At 40.5% G+C, this 15678-nt stretch overlaps 1 protein-coding gene across 1 annotated transcript in view; it reads left to right on the top strand.

Moving 5' to 3' along the window:
• Positions 1 to 447: 447 nt before the first annotated feature.
• Positions 448 to 15678, top strand: part of elfn1a (extracellular leucine-rich repeat and fibronectin type III domain containing 1a) — a 77719-nt gene continuing 62488 nt past the window's right edge. The window contains exon 1 of the mRNA XM_044051769.1: positions 448 to 944. The gene's annotated coding sequence lies outside the window, so the exon portion shown is untranslated. The remainder of the gene's footprint in view (positions 945 to 15678) is intronic.

Here is a 15678-nt window from a genome sequence, read left to right on the forward strand (position 1 = left end):
CACTTCTTTTCCACATTAAAGGTTAAAGGGTCTCACTGCTGGTCAGACCAATGGCACAAATAACACATTAAACATCCGCCCAACCGGACCGAAATTGCGCAATTCAAACGCTCTTCCAGCGCGACTATAGTGCAGCCCACATTCAGAGGAGGGGGGAGGGGGAGGGAAAAGGAGAGGAAAGAGGAGGTGGGAGAAAAGTTTCCTTGTGGATAAGCCCCTCAAAGCCTCGTGACGTCGCTGACACCTCTCACTCATTAACCTGAAACTGGTCCGGGTTCACACACACACACACACACACACAGCACTAAAAAGCCACCAGCACCGCCGCCACTGTGCGCTCTGACTCCCGCAGCCGCAGCTTCACTGCGTCCATTTATAGCCTCGCGGTGACAAACAATCTTATTATGAGATTTAAACTTTGCCTCGGCGGCGAGTCTGGAGGATCAGCGCGCGCTCCTCGCACTTGTCCGACTGATACAGTGAGCTCTACCTACACCCACTCCACTCCACTCGTGTAACACGCCTCCTCTGACTGTGGTCAAACGCTGCTGTTGTGACAGACAGACAGAAAGAAAGAAAAAGAAGGAGAAGCAGGGATCCGGGTCTGATCAGCGCAGACGGAGCGCTGAGAGGAGGAAGAGCTCAGTCCTGAATTAAATCATTCACGGCTAAATGGATCTTTGAGACTCTCCCTTGACTGACGCAGTGAACCGCTGCTCTGTGCAAAAAGCAAACACTGGGATTCTTTCGTTTTTTTTCTTTTCTTTTTTTTTTGTACACGTTTCATGTGCTGAGGTCGAACAGAGAGAAGACGAAGAAAACAAAACACACGAAACATTTCCCCCTGTCTCTTTGAAAATGCCCTGCTGTGCTCGAGGTGACATACAGTGAGTGAGCTGCCAGCTCGAGGAGAAAGAAGCTCCTGCTCCGGGATCGTCAAGCAGGTAAGATGCTGGATTTAAACACTTTATAACATCGCAGACTTTTCACGGAAACACGCGTGAGATATTCTGTATGTTGGACGGTCAGTGCTATGAGTGAACATTTGTGCATTATTTTATTTTTTTTACTGCGTAATTCCAAGCTTTACTGGGTTGAAATACAAATTCCCATAATAGTAAGTGAACACAAACCTCGCAAAACATAACTTGTGCGAGAAGAAGTGCATTAGAATCAGTGCGTTTTGCGTTTTCTTCCACATGCGCAGGTCATGCGGGCACTTTCCTCGGCGTCATGCTGCAAATAAGTTCATCTCTTTCTCTATTATATTCAGTATTGTTTTATTTTTATGATACGAATATGGATATTTACATACTCTGCGACGCATGTTAAGGCATGACAGAGTTGCGTTTGTTGATGGGAACACAGCAGCTGATGCAGCTCCAGTGAAAGTGCAGCAGGGACTGTGAAACTGTGCAGTGGCTTCAGCACCACGGACAGCTCCACCACCATGTACTGCAATGAGCAACTTCAGATTTCATCTTTCCCACATGTAAACTCCTTTACCTGCTCGTGCACATGAGAACTAAACACTAATACAAGGTTTTATTCGTCAAATTTTATTTTCTAAATTCATTGAATGGAAAATAAAGCTTTTTTTTTTATTCCCCTGCTATTGACTCACACAGCCCTCACAGACATCAAATGACAGCCAGTTGCACAAATCTGTGGCTCACAATGAGCATTAACTCATGCAAACTGCATGAGTCATACGTTTTTCAAATCACATATATTCAACGACGAGTGCACACTGCACAGCCAGAAGCCTGTTATGTTGTCATTACACAGCCTTGTACTTACAGGAGGCTACAGTGTAGTCCTGTGCAGTCTCACTCAAGATTAGCTGGAGGATTTTGCTGCCTCTGTGCCATCTGTCTGGGAAATGCACACAGCACAGCACAGCGAGGCACGTTCATTTATTTGGACTGCAAAAAGGCTCCGCGTGTGGATCGATTTTTAAAAGTTGGAAACCGGACTCGTTTCCAAAGATCATTAGCCAACTCGGAAGTCTTTCACGCAAATTAAGATTCCATGAATTTTGCTGTCAAAGGAGGAGGCAGGCAGTGTGGTGCTCTCTCTCTCTCTCCTTCTCTGTGTGTGTGTGTGTGTGTGTGTGGGTGGGTGGCTGATGTCCAAAGCATAGTGGCTCAGTGAGAAAATGCTGAAACAATGCCAGGTTTAATATAACCTACACCTGTGGTCACAGCCAAAGGAATGGCAAGGCTGTATGGAACATTTCTGTTGCTTTCCACTCAGCTGCACTATATGGACACAGTGTAGTGTAGGTGTGTGGGTCAGCTGTATCATCTCTTCTGCTCAGATTGACATGTTACTGCCTTTTCCTGACATTAAAAGCAGGGAGGCATTTAATACATGAAGCTTAAACAATCCGCCTTCATGCCACTCAAGTGCGAGCGTTGAGGTCGCGCGTGTTCTGCTGATCTCAAATGTGAGATCACAGTAGCCGGTTTACAGCCTCCGTGTGACTCAACATCCAACTTTTAATGTCTGGAGTTGTAACAGTTGGGAAGATGTGTGCTCATTTTGCTGCTGCTGCTAAAGCTGCCTCTTGCATTTGCCTTCACATCTCCCTTTTCCCCGTGCCCCGTCTGCCTTATCTTGATTATGCAGCTGGATGATTGAGTCAGCTATTTTGTATGCAAGTTGCCGTAGCGTGGTGTCTTTGTGGAGGAGAGAGAGAGGGTGAGGGGGAGAAAGAGAGAGAGAGAGAGAGAGAGAGGGAGAGATCGTGTTGAGGATACTGAGAGAGAATTACAGCCTCTCATGACAGCGTGGAGTGGAAAAGACGAGGCTGCCCCTGAACGATAAATTGCTGTTTGAGAGAGACACATATCCTAGAGGGACAGCAGTTTTTGGAAATGCGACTAACCTTTCAAAATGGAAATGGCAGCACAAATTGTAGTGATCCACAGCTCTATACCATGAACGACTTAAATGGAATCATCTGAACCACGGTGTTACCAAGTTTGTCTGATAGAAAAGCCCATTGTCTGAACTGATAAACAGTATAAAGGCATCCCACTTTACACCGTGTGTGTACAGTGAGGCACATTTTGCCTTTTGTTATGCAGACTGTCCACAAAATATTTTGATTGAAATGGTGACAAACAACATTTCTCTCCTCATGTTTCCTTGCTGCCATATAGGAGCCGGACAATTTCCATGTGAAACAATGCAACTTACAAAGCCTGTAATTGAAGTGTTCTGTTTTTGACTGATACATCGGGCTAATATCGGATGATACTCAAGACATGGATATTGGTATCGGACTACAAAAAAGTGGAATGGAGCCAAACACTGTAAAATATTTGACTGTACATTCACAGTGAATTACTGTATGTGCATAGACTGTATCCCAGTTTCTCCTGGATACTATATAATGCTATATTTAAGTTTGGTCGAGTTGATCAATCAGTCTTATATTTGCCAATTATATTTTTTTGATATAACTTGTTTCTGTAAGGATTTGTACTATCTGTACTGCTATCTTGACCAGGACTCCCTGAAAGAAGAGATCTTGTATCTCAGTGGGACCTTCCAGGTTAAATTAAGGCTAAATAAATATATAATTGGTGATTACTATTTAATATCGACCAATAATTACAAATGACACAATTTTAGTCTCAGAAACTTGATATTTTATATTATATGACTTTTTATACCATATTTTATATATATTGTTTTTTTCTTGACCAATTTTATGTTTGTATTCCCTGAATGTATCGTCAACTATTTTGATAATCGTTTTTGGATTGTTCAGCTTCTTAAATGTGAATATTTTCTGGTTTCTTTGTTCCATATGAGAAAGAAATCATTAAAATGTAATAATTGTTTGGTGTTTGGACAAGACAACAAGACGAGACATTTGAGAACATCATCCTTTCCAGGTTTGAGAAACACTGATCAATATTTTCTGACATTTTATGGACCAAACGATTACTCGGTTACTTGAGAAAATAATCGACAGATGAATTGATTATGAAAATAATCGTTAGTTGCAGCCCTAGAGAAAGTTGTCACGGTACAAATTATCGGCAAATGGGTGATGGCATCGGCCATAGATAAGTACATATCGGTCAACCTCTACTGTAGATGAATATCTTGTAATAGCAACTCCTATATTATGTTTGAAATGATAATTAATTTTACATTTAATCCCTGTGAAAGGCTGGAATGTATTTACTGTGCAGCATCTACAGTAATTCTAATAAAGACGTATGGTTTACTGTCATCACGCCTCCGAAAAGTTACCGAGCCTTGTCCGGTGGCTCCCCGGAATGGCGCCCGCTCCGGTTGTAAGTTTAACAATGTGTAAAGTGGAAACAAAGGGACCAGTCAGGCTCTGTCGACAGAGGCGTGGAGCATATGGTCCAACAGCGCGACACATTTCTCACACGCAGTTGTTCGACACAAACGGCAACTTCCTGTGCGCGTGAGTGGTGTTTCACAAGAGCTGCCGCACTACCTCAGTCTCAAGTGTCTCAGCATGTGACACTGAGCTGTTCAACAAAAAAACAAAAAGACAGGGAACAAAAGGGAAGAATGAGCCGTTTCACCTCAATGAGAATGTTATTATGGGGAAATTAGTCACACGGGGGAAATGAAAGATGGATTAGAAAAATGTAATTTCTTCCACAGTATTTGCTTAATGTTTGGAGTGAACAGGGAGATGTATATAGTGTATGTATATACATCTATGTATACAGTATGGTTAGACCTCTTTGTGGTCAGCCATTAAATGTTTTTACAGTCCATAATTATCTCTCCGTGCGTTGCTTTACATTTGTCGTGGCAAAGTGTCTGGGATTCCTGCGCTGGATTAGAATTCCCCTCACGAGGGAGACCCTGGAAAAAATGATTGTAATCCTACATTGCTGCCATTAACGTTATCCCATTAATAGCTGTCTCAGTGTTTACTGCTCCCATGACCATAATACAGTTCAATTAAGACACTGTCACTGTTTCATATCAAATGCATTCAGCTGGTAAAGCACAGCTGGTGGCTGCTGTTGTTGTAAATCGCTCACAAGGAACTCAGAACGTTTGAATTATTCTCTGCAGAAAACAACCTGGATTTGTTTTGTATTGTTTTGTTTTTTTTTTTCTGTGGAAATTGTATGCAAGAGAAAAGAAGCAGCTCAACAGGTTTTTGCTGTGTATTACGCTGCACTGTGGCGGGTTACTGCTCATATTTAGGGCCGAATGACATACGTAATTGCAGTTTTTCTGACAGATAATGTGAGGTCATTTGGAATGTTTTTGTTTAAATCAAGATTTAGTTAGTTATAATACCAAATAAAGCAATTCCATTTAGAATATGATCCTAGAAATAGGTAGATGGAAACCACTGACATACACTCTCATACTGTATAAATTCCATATAGTGATTTTGATTTGAAATAAGGTTTATTGTTAACCCCCACTCGTAACCACAGGGTTCACCAAACTGGCAACTGTACGACTGGAATCCTGTGGTATTAAAGTCAAAGTCAAAGTTTCTTTATTCGTCTCGGACAACAGGATGCTGCTGACATACAAGTCATACAAATGTGATAAACAAATAAACATAAACCATATATGCAACGCATAAAAATACATACATACAGTACATACGCACTCCATCATTCGTACTAATTAAAGCTGCAGTCAGTGTGGCCGTCTGTTGACTTATTTTTAGTTGCCATTGTTGCCTTTAGCATTCTCCTCCACATCACCTGATTGAAGGGAGGAGACTCATGTCACTGAACAAGCGCTACAAATCACTTTATAGCTGTGGAAATATTGAGTTATTGAGTTGTTTAACACATTTTAGTCAAGGTATTTCACTCACTGCAGCTTTAACCCTTTAACACCCTTTAACGCCTCAAAATGTCCACTTTGCTTATTTTGACCATTAAAAGGTGCCAGAAAATGTCTTGTACGTGCTTTTGCCCTTTTTCTCCAGGACAACTTTCAATATCTGGCAGTTATTTGCAATTTACTGCATGTTAAAATGGTGTATTAACAATTTAAGTCTAGAAAAACACTGTTGTTGTACATGAATGCCGGATTTTGCGTGTTAAATTTGAAATTTGAACACTATAAAACGTATTTGAAATAAGATTTGTTTGAGTCTTTCTCTCAGTGTCCAAAAACAGGCCAAAAAATGGAAATTATGCACAGGTGTTTTTCCAACTGTCTTCTCTCTGGTGACAAAGCCGGCTTCCTGCAACAGCCAGAGTGAAAGTAACCTAATCAACATGTGTTGGCTTTGACGTGCAACTTCTCCGATTTAAGAAACCGTTTGAATTTTTCCGATAGCACAAACCATCGCGCAATTACAGTAACGCAAAGTGCAATTTTACAAATGTATCGTCTGCGATACGCTCGACGTCAATTCAGATAACTGATACCAGCAAATGTGAAACTTTGTTCATTTATTTTCATGACGCAGTCACTGCCAAGAGTCATGCTTATAATCTGATCTTTCGGTAAACAAACTTCACTTTGAACCTTTACCTCTCAGCATTTTCAATTCAGCGGTGAGGTAGAGCGACCTGTGAAGGTAAAAGGACAGGAGTGGACCATCGATGCCTCTGTCAGACTCACGCCTCAGGACAACAGACATGAAAAAGAAATGTTATTGACAGTAACTTAACATTCAGGGGAAGAAGGAGCTTTTCCAATATCTAATAAAGGCTGTAACTAGCAGATAAGGCTGGAAATACGGCGGGATGCAGCTGCATGCCCCGAGGCATGTTTTTATTTACCCGCTCCAAAAACAATGATGCACTTTTGCTGAGATGATATCTCCAAAAATGCAGATTTGAAAACAAAACAAAACAAAACAAAAAAAAACATTAGTGCACTGCACCTTGAATCAGAAGCTCATGAGTCATTATCTGCATATTGCATCCGCAGAGCTGTGGCCTGCTCTCATCTCAGGACACAATGTGTTTACACACAAGGGAGTTTATTTAATGAAAGCGGCAGCGATGGCCCTTTGGATTCCAGGCGTGTCTCAAGGCATGGGAACATGGTAGGCGTCGCTGTTATTGATGAATGCCTTCATTTCCTCCGCTTGCGTGTTGATTACACTTGAGTAGAAAATGAGGTGACTGCCACTTACTGGGTGTATTTTACACATTCACTGGGAAAAAAAACCACAAGCTATAAGGACCATATGAATGTAAATGTGCATGGGGAGGGGGGAATGGAGACATGCTGGAATGAGTTACTGAGTTATTGTGAGGATCAACCCGCAGAAGTAGGGACTCACTCGAGGGTGTGAGTCAGTCGTAATTAATTTGGGAGCGCACAAAAATTAATCTACCCGAGTGTGCCAGGAACGTTTCTGTGTAGTTTCCACAGCCACCTGCTGGCTGCCTTATGATAGACGAAAACCTTTAGTAAACATAGCATCACGGAAATGGCAGAGGCGTATTGAACGTTGCTCTGTTTCTTCCTCACCATCTTCTCAGGAGCATAATTAGGTGTGTGGATGCAAAACAAAGCACCCCGGTTGGCAGTGGATCCGCACGCACCTGCACTACCCCATGAATTTCCTGCAGAAAAAGCGGCCATTAAAGCGAGCGGTTCTGCTGCGCTTCTGCCGCAACGCGAGCCAGGTTTGTTTTGTATCAGGTGGCCTCTCACCCCCCTGTTTGCCTCAAGCTTTTTTTTTTTTGTTACATGAGATTACACCTGTAATGATTAACGCAGCATAATGCGAACACATCTAGGTCAACTTTTAATTGAAGATAGTGAGCAGGGGGATCAGGCACAGGGACTTGAAAGATTAAATTATAGTTTATGGATGCACTGCACCCAAGCTCTGCTTGACCAGTCTGGAACATATTTCCTCTGTGCATTGTGCACTCAACATTACAAACCAATGCACTGAACATAAACACACACAGCAAGCCGACAAATAACTCCCATCTTTATGAAACTCAACTCTTTTAATTAGTCACATTCTACCCAAAAGACCACATCATCACAGTTGGGTCATGTCGACACTGAACAGCAGAGAACAAGGTTGACAAACTCCAAACAAGAACACTTGGTAACACCAAGATGAAGATGAAGTTAAAGACTAGTAATTTAGTTTGAATTAACTTACATTCATTTTGACGTAAACCAATAAGTTTGTCAACTCGTGTCAAAATATATTTGAATCTAAAAGTTAAAACTTTAACTTAATTCTAATCTATATCTCAGTTCATGTTGCACGAGTTATACCATGAACATGATGTGACATGTACATTGTCCGAGTGTCTCATGTGATTATTAATGTGTATTTTATTACAGCTTAATATTTATATTATATACAGCATTGACTCCAAAACGTCCTCTGTAAATTTTACAAAAATAATTTTTATAATCTAAATACTTCTCACAAGGACATCCATACTGGATTATTTTTCAGAGCTGTATTATGAAGTATAATATAGAACTCTAATTAAAGGTCCAGCGTGGACAATTTGTGTTAATTCATTGGCAATATACTATGTGTACATTCACGAGTGTTCACAATAAATGAACCCTTTGGAGACTCCACAAACTCCACTCACATACGCCGGATACACAAACCACTATGAATCATCTCTATCTATTTTACAATAACATCATTTCCATTTGCTGCAATCTGCAGTCTTACCATTAGATGTCACTATTTCTTACACACTGGACCTTTAAGGAAATTTGAAATGTGAACATTTAAAATCTGAACTGCGTTAGAAACACTTTATTGATCATTGATAGCATCTAAAAATGAATAATGACACCGTTTATTCTGTAAAATGCTACTTTCTTCACCACCTGTACTGATCTGTCTCTACACGACTCATATTAGCTGGTCTCTTTTATGTGGCATGGGAGTAGGTTTTCTGTGTGTTTTGCTGTAAATCTTTTCCCGGGTTGTTGCGTTTCACTTTAATTAAAGCCGCTCCCTTCAAACATCAGCATTCCACACAGTCGTACACTGTAAGATGCCAATAATGAAGTAATAACAGTTATGAGGGCAACATTTAGCTGTCATTAATGTGGGCTGCTCACGCGGGTGTAATTATATCCATTATCCATTATCTTTGCACCAACTGATGCCATAAATGAGTGCAAACAGTGTAATCTGATGGGAGAAATCCTAAAGACTTTATAGCCTTTTATGCTTTGTCTGACAGCAAAAGTGATGATAAATACATAGTTGAGCGTCAGAATTAATCGCATGGACGGCGTAGTCTAGACTGGAACTGCTCCTCATTGATCATAGAAATAATGCTGTCAAAATAAAGAAACAAGGCACCCTATACTGCAGCTTGATGAGCGGGATGATGACTCATGACACCCAATCCTGTCTTTTGAGTTCTCTCTGTACTCGCAAACAAGCTGCAGCTGATCTGACACGGGCCGGAGGTTTTTTTGTAGCAGTGTTGATTTCTGACAGCGGTTCTTCAACAGAAAGTGGAGGATGAAAAACGAAGCTTTAGAAAAATTAAACGTAAAAAGAACGCCGTGTGTTGACATTTGATGGGATAGTGTTTATCACCTGTGGCGCTTTTGGCTAAAATGAGGAAATGGTGTCGATGGAAACCGCTTGAAATAACATAAAATATGCTTTTTATTATATGTATCTTGACAATGATATGTGTCTTTTCCCACACATACCTGTACGGTGTAACAGAGGAATATAGTTGCATTTGTTATTTTCTTCTAATTGAATTCATTTCCTGTACCAAAATGAAAACTGAAAAAACAAAAATAAGAGCATAGTCTACGACGAGGTAAAAGTGAAACCCTGTCCTTACTCGCTTCTTTATTGTTCAGTTCCATTCACCATTTAGCATTATAATTACTAAAATCTACTGTAAGGGATTCTTGTATTCATCTCTCTCTCTGAAAAGACAGGGAACCAATCACATGAATTGGTTCCTTAGAGAAATAAAAAAGAAGAATCAGGTCTGCAAAGTCCAAGGCATTTAAAGTCCACCACAGAGAAATGCACATTTAAAAGTTGACATGAATCAAATTGAAGTCAGCACTTCTGATGCTGTATGAATTAGTGGCTTTGTCCGGTTGTCCCCATTAAGTGCATTTTAAATAATCTTTTTTTTCAAAGACGAAAGACCAATGCTACAGTTATTCTCCAAAGAGGGAAACAAATAATAATCTATGGAGGTCGATCAGTACCAAGACTTGCATCATAATTGTCAATATTCACGAGCCGTTTTAGCATTTATTAAGTAACTCGACTGTTTGTTTGTACACATTGACACGAATGATGCACAGAGGAGATGAACCTGCACTGACTTCTGCAAACATGAAGCACTGAACGAGATGTGTTTATTATCTTTCAGCATAAAACAGTGAGGTTGTTTTAAATCCTCTGACCCTCAGCGTTTCTCTGATAAACACTTGTAGCGCTATTAGTCCGCCTCTGCTTTCAAACACGTCTGATTTCTCCAAACGCTGTAAAACGGTTTTCTTTTCTACTTTTGGTTTTGGTTTGTACACACCTGAAAACATTTTCAAGGCACATTTCCTCCCACTGTCACACACAGCTCCCACATATGTGACCTGTTTCACCGTCTCTGTTTCCAGAATGAATCATTTAGTGATTTAGTGATTTAGTGTCTGTGTGTGTGTGCATGTCTGCAGTGGGCTGTGAGGACAAGTTTTGATTCTAAACTCTCTTAGTGAGGACATGTACGCCTCATGAGGCTGGTCCTCACACATTTAAAGGGCTTTTTGAAGGCTCGGTTTTATGTTAGGGGTTACAATAAGGAGAAGGGGTTGTGAGGGTTAAGGTTAGGGTAAGGGTTCGGGACTCATTATGCTTCATTATGATCATTATTTTACCGATGATGTCCATGAGTGTTTAAAGTAAGAATGTGTCTGTGCTGAATTTTACATGATTTTAAACACTCTTTTAACACTTAATCTTTTTTTTTTTTCACATTCCATTTTGGCAACATTTTCCTGTGCAGTCACAAATTCACAAGAGACATTTTCCATGACTTTACATGCACTTTCTCATTTTATTGGGATGATTTTACCAGTATTGTTATTGCATTTACATCAGAGGTCTCAAAACCTGCAGCCCACGCCACAATGTATAGAAACTAGACACTCGGTGGCCCCCAGGTGATTTGAGTTTGAGGGCCCTGATTTACATGATCTGGACAAAGTTTGACTTTTGACATTTTAAGTATCAATGCAAAGCTGTTTAGTCCACACAATCATGGACACAGATAAGCAGTGGTTCTTATCATAGGAGTTATGTAAGTCAACTGAACAACTACATACAAGTAAAAAGTTAACCAAAACGCAGTAAATTATATAATCAAATCAACATTGTCCTTTCACATTTCAAAACCAAACTCCTGCCACTTCTATCGACTCGTAATGGGTCTTCTAAAACAGAGCACTGATTGTGGACCTGTGGTTTTTGCCCCCTCTCTGACTGAGCAAACATTTCCTTCAGTTTACAATCATCTGAAGTGAGAGCCATGAAGACAAGGAGCAATCAGACGCTCAGGCCAGGACTCATCTACACGTTGATGTTGTGTGAAGGTCATCGCTTCATCTTCTTTCACACACACACACACACACACACACGCTAACCCACAGCAGCGACCCACACTGTCCTATAAACATCTGATGGATGGTTTTGACGAAGCCCATTGTTTACCGTTGAGTCGACGCCTTATAGAAGACATACTGAGGCGCTATGCATAGCTGAGCACTCGGCGGTTAATGAGCAGCCCCCGCAAACATCCAGCCAATAATAAGGTCATCACAAAGTCAGACAGTTTGATGTTTCAAGAAATAAAAATAAAAATAAAATTCAACCATGAATTTAAAAACATGTTCAGCAATAATGTTAAAATCCAGCAAATGGATGCATGAACATAGTAAATTATTTTTGTGCATGAAAAATAACAATTGATGTCTTTGATTGATGACTGAATGCTATTGGCTGAGTGGAATGTTTTTAAAGCTCATGCACTTAAGTAATTCCATTTCATGCTTTGCTTCATAACATTTCGCTGTCCACTGCAGTTAAAGTTAAATGTTCCGCATTATAGATTTCTGTTGAATAGAATAAAATAGAATTTCTCTAAAGAGCAACTACTAACAAAAATATAAGCCAGCACTTCCTGTCAGTTGTCGTTAAAAGTAACCATGGATTAAAATTTCTGATTCCGAAACGATTGAACATGTTTACATTGTCTTTTAGTGGTTGTTTTATCCCTGAGGGATTCAAAATGGCCTGAAATGGGAACATTTCAGTGTCGTGAGGGAACGGCAGCAGAGCACTGATGCATCGCTCTGATCTCAGCCTCCGCTAAGTTCTGTAATTTGTCGCTAAATACTCTTGGTAACGTCTGCAGACACTGACTGAAGAACATCTCTGCGTCTTTGGCTGACAACGTATCTGAAATAGTGCAGTCCAGTGACTGTGCATACAGTCAATTCACTTAAGCAACTACACATCCAGACAGTAATTATACATTAGTACATCAGTTTGCATAATACTGATGATAGTAAAATCATATATGATAGATTATTCTCATTCATTATTCTTTCATCAGAGACTCGCATGCTGTAGATTTAATTCTCTTTGATAAAGTGGAATAATTCTATTAAGCGATTGTTAGCAAATGAATTCCACTTCCTGCGCTAAAAGCCTCTCCACTCAGTGTGTGGCTATTTTGACAGAAGGCTCTTATCTCACAACAATCCCCAGCATCTGTTTTACTGTTCAAGTACTCTGCTTTCTGAAAGATGGCAGAGGACAACTGTGTTTTTAACAGTTTGCGTTGGTTTTTGTTTGTTTTGTTTAGAACAGCAGGAAAACGCCATAGTGAGTGAGATTAGAGCAAAGATAAACCTGCAGACTAACCATGACCAAAGAAAGTCACACAGTCAGGACACACGGAATGAGATTACGGCTGCTTTAAAGACTAGAGGAGGTGGTCAGGATGTAAATAAACGGGTGAATCAATAACTTCCTCATCAAAAAATGCCCTGGCTTTGCATCCTGCAGATGACCTTGCTCGTTGTGTTGTGAGAATCAAAGGTGAGTTTTGTGAGGAAATAATTAAGTAAAACGTCTTTTCATCGCTATTGACTTACAGGGTGCGCGCGAGCTGCCAGAATACCTATAATGCATCTCAGCTTAAAAGCCCCTCTGCGCTTCTGTCAAGGCGCTGTATAGCTTTTAAGTTTTGGCCAGCCCAGCAGCTTCTCTTACCCGAGCACACGCGGCCCGTCCTGATTAAAGAGTGCAACACGCTCCAAACTCGGCCGATGCTGTGGCGCTCACAGGGCGAGAATGGAGTTTATGCATTTTTAATCAGGAACAGCGGCTAAATCTACAGCTTGTCAGGGAGAGAGAGAGCGAGAAAGACAGAGAGAGAGTGGAGACAGGACATTGTTACCATAGAAACTGCTTTCAAACTTGGAGCAAACATAGCCACATCCAGTATTCACACCATTAGCAGGCCACAGTGTACCATAACACTCATATTGGAGAGCGTCACTGCATACTTGACCCGACTGTTCACTGACACCATCAGAAAAGAAAGCTTTAATATGATGCAAATTATTCAGAGAGGCTGATTTCTACACAGTCATCGGATGGCGTCTCTAATAAAGGCCTCGGTGCTTCGCTAAATGACTTGCATAAGAGACCCAGAAACTGCTAACACACTAACACAAGTTAATTAGGTCTCGCAGTGTTTGCAGAGAATCTCCGTGTCACTGTTTCTCTCTTGGTGACTGACAGAACAATACTGCCTTTTAATGTGTCCCTCTCTCTGAAGATTGATTGCGGAACAACAAAGCGAGGCAGAATACAGGACTTTCAGAGCAATAACTGAACCGAGCCACATCAAGCAGAAAATAAATAAATAAATAAAAAGAAATCACTATATGTGGCCCAGAGGGATGAAGTCAGTGTTGTGCTCTGCCAAGTTTTGAAAGTGCTGTTACAGAATACTACAGATCATGGTGCTGATCGGATGCGAGACGTTTCTTGGCAGCTTCCTTTTCTGCTTACAGCAGCAAATCACAAACATATCAATATGTACTTGGATCACTGCCACGCCTAGAGCTGACGTCTCGGAACAAGAACCAGGTGAAGAACATCTTGTGATTATAACTTATTTCCCCCAACAGCTGCTGAAAACACAGTCAAATGGAACAAAGGTTGTTTATGGAAATGGGTTTGGAAAGTGAAGCCCAGGAAGTGGACCGTAGCGGTTTAACACAAGGGGGGGCGACTCCTCCGGTTGCAACATGGACTCGATTTGAACTTTATTTATAACGTCTGTAAATATTTTCCTCAGGATATAATGGACCCAATCGCTATTTTCATGTCTTCATTCAGTTCTGTGGAAAACAGATGACACATATGAGTGGATACCATTGTGATTGACAGCTGGTATCATCCAATAGGTGCCTGGTTTCAAAATGGGAGTTCTTTTTTGCAACTGAACAAAATGGATGTGGTAGTTGCAGTATGTGCCTGTTGGATACACCAAGCACATACTTCTCTTCTTTTGTTAAATGATTATTATCCAGGCCGACAGCTGGCAAGAAAAAGTGGCCCGTCCCCAGCTGCAGTGCATCAATCTGACGCTCCACCTGTTGCCTCCTCATTCTCGCCCTCCGTCGCTCATTAAACAGCGCTGCCTTTCAGGCCAAATCAGCTCAGCCTGGTGATTGCCCACTGTGAGACCAGAGCACAGACAGAGAGAAGAGGGATCTGTGGTGCCAGATTGTCAGGCCTGTGAGGTGTTATTCCTCAAATAAATATTGAGATTTTGTGTAGAGCCGGCGTGCCAATTTTGCTTTTCACTTCCTTAGTATAGACACAAGGAACTGTCTGTATGTGAGCGTCATGCTGTGCCCAAAGTTAGAGGGGTTTCTTTTCATAAATACAGAGAAAGAGAGAGGCATGATATTTTGTTCCTCATATTGTCTGGACAAAACAGGAAATGTTTCATTCCCTCTGAACACACTGCGGCGGTGTCAATCAAAACCTGTGTTTGTGAGTGAGGGCAGACTCTGTTCTTTAACATTGGGCATCGTATTCTTACTTCACACAGTATGGCTTCAACATCAAAAAGATTACCTTCCTCACTGATTTATATAAGTCTCACTATTTGGCAAGATCCTGTCACTGCTTATATATTATATACACATATATATATACATATGCTTATATACTCTATATTACTCTAATTATTCTTACCAATAACTGTTGAATAGGAGTCTTTTAGTTTGCATCACTCTGATAAAATGTGTTACATCAATACGCATGATAAGAACAGGAAGGGCATGTATTAGAATTCTGAAAATATAAATGCAAACAATGTTGCTGAAGCCATTAAGTATACATTTGATATTTTATATTTCTCTATTTGATATGTTAAGTTGTGGTGAAGGAGGATCAATGCTAATATCCAGTGATGGTGACATGTTGATATGTGTGGGCTCACTATTTGGCAAGCATCAAATCACAGTTTGAAAGTGAAATAACATGTCATTTATTATAAATAAAGTGTTAAAAACTAATTAAAAACCGGATTAATTTTAAAAGTTTGATTGTAAAAAATTTAATTTGTTATTTTATCCCCAGGTTGATTAAAATTGGTCCATTTTTAAGGTGCA

This window comes from Solea senegalensis, linkage group LG19 (genome assembly GCF_019176455.1).
Source record: "Solea senegalensis isolate Sse05_10M linkage group LG19, IFAPA_SoseM_1, whole genome shotgun sequence".
Taxonomy (NCBI): Eukaryota; Metazoa; Chordata; class Actinopteri; order Pleuronectiformes; family Soleidae; genus Solea; species Solea senegalensis.